The sequence below is a fragment of the Podarcis muralis genome, chromosome 10 (genome assembly GCF_964188315.1).
Source record: "Podarcis muralis chromosome 10, rPodMur119.hap1.1, whole genome shotgun sequence".
Classification (NCBI taxonomy): domain Eukaryota; kingdom Metazoa; phylum Chordata; class Lepidosauria; order Squamata; family Lacertidae; genus Podarcis; species Podarcis muralis.
This window is the reverse complement of record NC_135664.1, coordinates 3,140,533-3,150,215: the sequence shown is the minus strand read 5'-3', so window position 1 is coordinate 3,150,215 and position 9,683 is coordinate 3,140,533.

Sequence of the window (9,683 nt, the reverse complement as noted above, 5' to 3'; positions counted from 1 at the left end):
GATATTTTCACTTACCAAATCATTGCAACAGGAGTAAACTGGACCCCTGGTAGCTTTGTGATTTAACCATAATTTTTTTAAAGGAAAAGAGGGAGGGAGGGAGGGAGGGAAGAGATAAATACAACAGGAGACTTGACCACCTATAACTGTTGAGTGGTTTAGATTTTGCAAATAGGAACAACCTTATTGGCTTGGAAAGCTGATGCCACTTCTAGTGGGTGCCTTGGCACATCAAAGAGCCCATCTTGAAAAAGTTATTGGAAGCGGAGGGAGCCTGAATGGTACCTGACCTCTGAGTAATTCCAAAGTACAATTTGTGAGGAATTTCTCGTGTTGGTATCCACTTCCTTAACCTCTCAAGCATCATCACCTTCGCATGCTGAGAGCATTGTTCACTCAAGTGGTGTTTCTGAAGTCTGACGAACCCCTTAATTTCATATTGACCATCCAGTCATGAAACTGCTGGGCAAAGAACAGTGCACCTTGACTGGAAGTGAAATCAAACTGGTGAAAGGTTCCTGGCACACCCAAAGATGAAACATTGCGGTGTTTTCTGTGTTTAACCAGCACTTGATTCAAATCTCTGTGAGGATCTCTCCAGACTCATCATGCCCCAAGTGCTCTTAATTTGGAGGATTTGGGGAGTAGCCCTGTTGCTTAGCCCACAAGGAATCATTTGTATGTTCTGAAAAGGCAGAAAGTTATCAAGTTACTAGAGCATGATTTGTGCGTCAGAAGTATTTTATACATGAATTATATATGCAAAATTAAAAATACCCATTATTGCAGGCAATACAACAGAGTTTAGATGATTATCAACATATTTGAGTTTGGGGGCATTTGCAATATTTTCCAAGGGTGGTCTATCAGCACATGCATATCTGTATTCACAAAACATTAGAGAATTCCTGTTGCACGGATATGAGTAAATAGTCATAATGGAACAAGAAAATCCAGTGCTCTGATCTTGTGATGACATATCTTGAGGCCTGAGGGCAAAATCAGGCAGACCTCTTTGAAGGACCAAATGACCCTCACATTCATCATTGTCCTCCCCACTGAGTTTGTACCTGTTCCTGCTGTTTCTTGGTGGCTACTAGCACACAATCCCAGATCTTATGACTGTGCACATACATGCACAATGCAAAAATGAATCATGATAAAGATGCCCATGGCACCAATGGAAGCAGCATGCTGTGATGGCCTGGGACTCGGATTTGGAACCAGAGGAGACTCAGTCTGCACCAGATCCTTTGCCTCAGGTGGCAGCTGAACCTAGTCTGGGGCCTGATTCTGAAGAGCCCCAGTCTGCACAGGTTCCCCTGCAACAAGCACCAGCTGGGCTGAGTCAGGGGCCTGAGCCTGCCCTGGCTCCAGATTACCTTGTTGCCTTCAGCTGGGCTATCGCTTACAGCTGCTCCACTACCAGTTTGGTCAGGGGAGGCTGAGGCGGCCCCTGGGTCTAGTAACCTACCGACGTTTCCCGAGCTGCAGAGACTGAGGTCTGAGAGGAGGAGAGACCTGAGTACTCGCAGGAAGAGTGCTCACCTTCAGGCGAAACAGGGAGGTGAGTTGCTGGGGGATGAGGACCGGCTGCTACCCCGACAAAGATAAAAGGCTGTCGGGCCCCGCCTCAGGTTGCGGGAGTAACATTGCTGTATGCCAGATCCTGCACCTGTCCTTCCTTGGTGTCCTGCCTTGGCCCTGTCGGACTGATGACTAGTGGAACCTTCAGATTCTGGGCCGGTCCTGGACCACGTTGCATGGGTTACCCCCGGGCCCAGCACACATGCATACCAGAATTACGAAGGCCCCACAACAACTGATGATGTCATGGGACTGGCCCCATGGAGGGCAAGCCCAGAAGTCGGGATGGTCCACCCACTAATTTAGTGGGGGAAAGCACTGACTTGAGAGCTAAGAATGTAGTATTGCATCCCTATTTCTCCCTCTCAGCCTTCAGTTTTTGTTCTTCTGCAACACAGCTCAGTGTTCCCACTTGTCCTCTTACACCTCTTTGTGGCTCTTTACACTGGCTCCTTGTTCCATCTAGACCTGTATTTTTTATTGTTCTACAGAGCCTTATGCAAAAAAAAATATTGCTCAGAGGTGAACACAAGGTAGTCCTTATGTTACCTAATGCATCACTGATCAGTTGACTAGCAGTTTTAGATTCCTGGGATTCTTGCAAAGAATGGTGGATTCGGACAGCAACATATCTCATATATCAGTCCCAGTCAGCATGGCTGGTAGTCAGGATGATGAGTGCTGTAGTCCTACAATATCTGGAGGGTCACAGATTCCCCATCCCTGCTTAAGATATCTTGATCATGCCCTCTTCCGTTGAAAATATATTGCACATGCCATGGACCACTGGCTTTCCAGCACAGGAATAGGTAGATCACATGAGACCAAAGTGAGCCCATGCATGCTGTCTCCTTTCTTTCTTTAAAATGTCCTGATGCTTTTTGAGTGCCAGTGCAATTCCTTAGCATATTTTCCTTTTCTCAATTATTTCAGGGGGCCTGAGACTTTGCTCTTCATTTCTCTTTGTGGTTGGGTTTTTTTTTTATTTGCCACCTACCAACACAGAGCAACAATAGGATGGCTATGATAATGGTGATGATGAGGATTGATAGCCAAAAATTTGCTTTTTTTGCTGGCACTGAAAGCCAGGGAAATTAGCATGCCATGACCTTTTCAAGGCAGACACTGTGAGGATCTCAGAGTGCTCTGTCAATGATGAATAAACATGATTCAGAGCATTCGGCTCCTGAAATAACTCTCAGTGCAGTGCAGTGATGGAATTTCCTAGGAGTTTGGCACACCAGTGCATTAATATGTGCAAAATGCATTATATTTCTATCTTAGCTACATACAGGTCAGTAAATGAAAGAGTAAGAGCTTGGGTTGAACGTACCAAATATATCCCTTGAAAGGGAAGGTGGGTGAAAACGGCATTGGTCTGTGACTTCAGCAAACACTTCAGCAAACTTTTCATCATCTCATGTGATAACTCTGAATCAGAAGTGGGCCAGTTCTTTGTGGTATCTGCTGAGCCCCAAGGACGTAAATTGGGCAAGCATTCCTAATGAATGAATGGATGTGTTTGTTTACATGTTGGCAATATGCTGTCACATGATAAGCAATATTCATAGGAAAAAAATATAAGCCCCAAATATTAACCATTGAAAACTATAATTCACAAAGTAAATGCTCTCTGTTGGTTCTGCTCAAAGGTTATTGGGATCAGTCTTATGATGCATAAAATCAGTATGAATAGGATATAATACTCTGGAAGAGGAAATCTTCCCACCTGCCCATCACAATGTATTTATTTTATGACTTGCTGTATTTATACTGAGCCATGTGGTCTGATGGGCACATCCTCAACTCCATTATATTGGCAAACCCGCACAACTACTACGTTACCTAAACTTTACTAATGAGCAACTGAGGCAGGGATTACCTCACTAGCAGTATCTATCAGACTTGTTTGAAAGCTCACCCGTCTGGGGCTGATCTGCAGATCTCATTCTTTTGTGAAGGCTCTGAAGGGGTTGTTGCTTCTGTTAGACAAGCCTGAAGCCTAACACAGAACTACAGTTCCCAGGATTCCATAGGGAGAAACCAGGACAGTTAAACCAGTTTTGAAATGTAAACACACCTTCTTCTCAAACCCTTCCAAACATCACTGAGGTAATTGCAGCTGATTGTCATAAAATCCCACTGTCTCTTTTTTCTTTTTATCGGCTTCTTAAGTGGGCTAAAGGCTGAAAGGATAGTCCAGGTCAGCGAAGCCCCTTCGGCGGCAGCAGTAAGCCCTGTAGTTCAAACTGAGGCAAAGTACTGGACTCTCCAGTTACTGACACCTTTGCATCTAACCTTCAATGCAAAGAATTCAGAATAACATTATAGTCTCTCTCTCTTTTTTTAAGAAAACACTACGAGATAGCTTGGAGTAAAAGATTGTGATTTGGTTACAATCCTGCAGGGAGCTTCTTATACCTGGAGATGCTTCCAACCTGTTTATTGAGCATTCATCCTCATTTGTTTGCAGAAAGATTAAACAACATTAATGAACATTCATCCTGTGCAGAAGTTAGATGAGCAAGTCTCATCTCCCAGTTTTCAGTGCATTTTCTCATCCTTTTTTTTAATCAGAAAAAGTCTGATTTGGAAAAATGGGTTCATTGCACAAGAGCTCCCATAATTTGCCAAAACCTGATTGAATCCCACTTGGAAATAATGGCAGTCTGGAAGCACCCTATCTGAACCTGAGATTTCCATGCCCAAACCTGACCCTGCAGCCACCATATGGAGAGAACAAGACTAGGCTGGGGTCTGTGCCCAGGGATCTATATGCTCATCCATCAAGCACTTAGCTGGAACCCCATACCACCTTTGATTGGGTTACATAAAAGGCGTCTTTTATATTGCAAGTTGGTGGTTTCTATCTTCAGAGCATGTTCCACATCAGCTGGTCTGCTGAGGAACACATGGGCATCTGCCACAGAAACCCTGCGCATTGTAGACTACATTCAAGGGCAGCACTTTTCAAGCTGTGCTTCACGGAAGCCCCAAGGTCTGTAGGAAGACATAATGGGTTCCTCAGTAAGACAGACCATAATGGCAGGCAAGCTTACATGAAAGACAGCCATCCTTTGCTGCAATCTAGAGTTCTAGTGGGTTGTGGGTATATTTCTGAGGTATGTTCTCAGTTGCTGCAGAGAACATGAATTGACGGTTCACCTCACATTGTGCCTCAAAATCATCTGCAATTTGCAAGGTTTCCATGGCAAATGCTTGCGAGCTCCTCAGAAGAGAAATCAGTGTTCAATGCATGACCATTTCTGAAATGCATATACTCAATTAACACTGGCACAATCAGCATGTATGTATTGAGAGTGCACTCAAGAAAACTCCACAAAGGCTCCCTTGCAATGGGAGATATGTATGTGGTTTGGGGGGAGGATTTCCAGGGTTTGAAAAGCAGCACTCTGGGTAAGCTGGCAACTTTAGTTAGTTTAGAGTTGGCCAGAATGCAAAACCCTGAGTAGATTCTGACTGGGGACAAAACAAGGAACAAACATGTTTCCTCATCCCTCTGTGAAGGATGCCAGGGGACTGAGCACTTTGGACAGAAGCCCAAGTCTACTTGATCCAGTACTGTTCCCCAAAGGATCCCAGGGTAATTCTAATTTGATTATTACAAAACATTTCTTTTCAATAAAATTGTTTCTAGTCACAATTATTTTTCCTATTCCATCAATATTTACCTAACAATGTGATCTCAAAACCACCCAAAATAAGTGTCCTCATTTATCTGACTGTTTTGTGTAGTAAATTCTATAGATGAGCAAGCAATACATATGGAACAATTGCCATGATTGAGCCTTATTTTTTAATGACATTTATGATTTCAGGTTTGTTCAGCTCAGTATCATGACATCGGAGGACTTTGGTACCCTTAGAATTAAGGAAACAGGAAGCCTCTGAGAAAAATGTTCAGCCCATAATTTGTCTCAAGTCCTTTCACACAGATCCACTTCAGATTCCCTTGCCCCACACCGCACTTTCATTTTAGTTAACAGGGTGGAGAAAAATTTTGTTGCTGCTAATCAATTTTTGAAAATCTCCCACTGTAGTGAAGTTGGGAAATCTTAGTACTGTATAAGTTCTTGGTATGAGCTTTCGTGTGCATGCACACTTCTTCAGATACACTGAAACAGAAGTTGCCAGATCCTTCTATATAGTGAGAAGGTGGGGAGGGGTATTACTCAGAAGGGTGGTGGGAATGGGTGATTGGCAGATAGCTGTGATGAGCCTGTTGACGACTCTTAACGACTGCAATAGGTCTTACAGGAAAAAGCAAGGGGTGAGAAAGTGAAAAATGGCTTTGTCATGTATAATGAGATAAGAATCCAATGTCTTTGTTCAGACCAGGTCTCTCCATGGTTTTAAGTTTGGTAATGAGTTGCAATTCAGCAGCTTCTCTTTCCAGTCTATTTCTGAAATTCCTTTGTAGTAAAACAGCTACTTTGAGATCTTGTATAGAATGTCCTGGGAGATTGAAGTGTTCTCCTACTGGTTTCTCTGTCTTGTGATTCTTGATGTCAGATTTATGTCCGTTTATTCTTTGGCGTAAGGTTTGGCCTGTTTGTCCAATATAGAGAGCTGAAGGACACTGTTGGCATTTGATGGCATACACAATGTTAGACGATGAGCAATTAAATAGTCCCGAGATGGTATGTGTGATGTTGTTGGGGCCAGTAATGGTGCTGTCCGGGTGTATGTGGCACCCTGGACAACGACAGTTCTCTTTCTCAAGCTCTGGGAGGAAGACCTTTCATTGCCTACAGACAGCCACCCAATCTTAAACAACTCCTAACCCACAATAATACTACAACCAGACTTAACACGGACACTGGCACCAGAGCCTGCAATAAACCCAGATGCCAACTTTGCTGCCACATACACCCGGACAACACCATTACTGGCCCCAACAACATCACACATACCATCTCGGGACTTATTACCAAACTTAAAACCATGGAGAGACCTGGTCTGAACAAAGACATTGGATTCTTATCTCATTATACATGACAAAGCCATTTTTCACCTTCTCACCCCTTGCTTTTTCCTGTAAGACCTATTGCAGTCGTTAAGAGTCGTCAACAGGCTCATCACAGCTACCTGCCAATCACCCATTCCCACCACCCTTCTGAGTAATACCCCTCCCCACCTTCTCACTATATAGAAGGATTTGGCAACTTCTGTTTCAGTGTATCTGAAGAAGTGTGCATGCACACGAAAGCTCATACCAAGAAGTAACTTAGTTGGTCTTTAAGGTGCTACTGGAAGGATTTTTTTTTGTTTTGACTATGGCAGACCAACACGGCTACCTATCTGTAATTAGTACTGTATGTTAAAACTTTGGTTCACACACGAGTGAGGCATTGTGGGAAGGCTGAAACTGGAATTCTGGGGAATGGGCATCTGGTCTCTTTAATTGTAAAACTCCCTGTCTTTAGAAGTGTAAATCAAATTGCCTCCTGACTCTAAGCAGGATGGGATGTTATCTAATTTACAGATCCTGGCAGCTGGGGGCCTGAATGTGGACTGGGTGTGAAAGGAGCCTGGTATATGTCAGAATAGTCTGAGAATGGAAAGAGGGCTCTTTTGATCTCAAGGTCTCTGAGAATAAACAAAGTTCAGCTGTGTGGATCTTCTGACAATCAGGAGTTATTGTCTCATCATACAGCCACTGGCAAATTGGTAATTAACCCAAAGAAATGATTGGTTCCTAAACCTGTATTCCACACGGGGTTTCTCAAGGATAAAGGCTTGGGTAATTCAGACACAAATGGCAGACTATCTTGCCGTGGGGTTCGCCTGAGGGCATTTGACCAGAAGAATGGACTTTGTGACTTCTTGCTATGCTTTGAACTACTGATACTTTGTGAGTATGTTTTAGTTAGTGATACTGTGCAACTTTTTATTTTCTTGTTTGTAACCTTTTAAGAAATGTGCAAGCTTTTACTCTCTGAGTAGCTTTTTCAATAAATTTGGAAAAGGACTTTTGCCGGAGAAGCTAAACCGGTGCCTGACCACTTGGTACATCTACCTGTTGGATTTCTGTCTGCATCACGGTACAGTGACACAGGTCTGGGGGTTCTCCTCCTTGGACCCCATTTGAGGGTTGTACCAGGAAAGGAGGTGGTGGCAGCTTACCGTTTGGTTTGTGACTTGCGTAACTATCCCTCTCCCTGCCAGGTCCTGCCACTGTCTGGAAGACTGGTTGGGGGGGTGTGGATGGCCCGTGCGATTACTACACCCACTCTTTTTCATCTGCCCAGCTCTCCTTTAAACTAAACTCAGATTATTTTCACATTGCACATTAGCAACTATGGCTGAGAAACTGAGTCCATGGCTGAAATGAAAATCCAGTTTTCAGGCACTGAGCCATCTTTCACACAAACATACATTTGGAGACCCATTTCTTTTTATTTTCACCATATAATTGTATGGCAGGATTGCTGCTCTTGCAGCCCACTTGAGATCAGGCCATGACCTGGTCATGGCTACCCAGCCACCAGCGGATGGCTGGGGCTCCCACCAGCTGGGGTACAATCAAGTTGGGGGTCAGGCTCTCAGACGGAGACCTTTGGTTCTACAGAGGCTCAAGCCATCCTTGCATGAACAGTCTAAACATCTATCAATTATGATCAATTGAATCAACATCCTGCCAGACTGATACCTCCCCAGGTGATTTGTATTCAGCAAAAGTTTTATTGCGGCTAGGATATACGTCTTCTATCAAAAGGGCACAACACAAAATTGAAGCAAGACAGAAGTCATGGTATAGACTGGATGTTCTGTTAATGTCTCATTGATGTTTTCACTGTGGTGTCCAGGACTGACCAGTCTCACCTTCAGGATTCAACAGCAAATAGGGCTATTAGATTGCACATGCAGAACCCATGGCTCTGCCACGGCTGTGTCTAGCTTAGTCCTGACCATTCTGACTCACAGTGGCTCTCTAGGTCCTGGGCAGGGGTCACTCTGAGCCCAGCTGCCTGAGTTTCATTTCGCTGGAGATGTCTACACCTGGCACCTTTTGCATGTAGTGCATGTGCTTTGCCCATGGAACTTCCCTGAGAAACTCTTCTTCTCTTCCCTGTCCTTTTTCCATGCTGTCCCTGAAGTGCTAATATCCGAATGGTAGAGACAGAGTGTTCCTTCCAATTCTGCAGGAACACCGAGGCCATAATCCATAAAGCTACATTATATATCCATGTAACCCAGTTTTATATTTTATTTATTCCAAGACTCATCATCAGGATACTTTTGTATTCAGCAGGCATCATTTGATATGCCAAACAATTCAGTACTATACAGCTGGAGCTCAAAGTAGAAACCCAGGACTCATTTATAGGAGCCAACAATGCAGCTGCAAACTTACTTTCAGCTACCATAAAAATGGAGGACAGTCCTATCTCGTAACTTGTTAACCAATTAGGTTTAGCTAAACTTCTTGTTTTGTTTCTCTGGCACAACTTGTGTTGCCCAGAGACCCCTGCAAGTGCTGACACATGCAGGCATTCTTCAGTAACATTTTATCTTGCAGCCTGACATTAAAGCTGTTTTGCTGTGGCAGTTTCCATGTTGACAACACTGACGCCCCTGTTCCATTCTCTCTGAAAAATAGGTCACCCCTTTCTTTACTGCAGTGAGTGGAGTGAGGAGAACAAAAGCAAAGTTCCATATATTAGGGAAAGGTAGGTACCTGGAGAACTCCGCTCAGAAGGTGCCCATCTTAGACCCTGATGTAAAGGACCCCTATCCGCACTCTCACACTATTTTGTACTTTGCTCTCCGAACCTCTCTGCCACAATATAAAAATAGCAAGAGTGGACTTGGCAAAGCCCTCCCTGTCAGCTGCTTAGACCACGCAGCAAACCAGCCCAAGGCAGAGAGAAAGGGGAGTGAGCGAGCGAGTGACTGTGGTATTGGCATGTGTGGGACTAAGTCCATAGTGCTGGCCCTCCAGTCCTTGCTGCATTGAAAAGGGCAGCCCCTGTGAGAATTTAGTTAGCAACCAGGGTATTGCACTGGTTGCAGAGCTGCAGGCATCTTTCCTCCTGCCATGCCAGTGTCTGCAGCCTAGTTGGGGGCGGGGA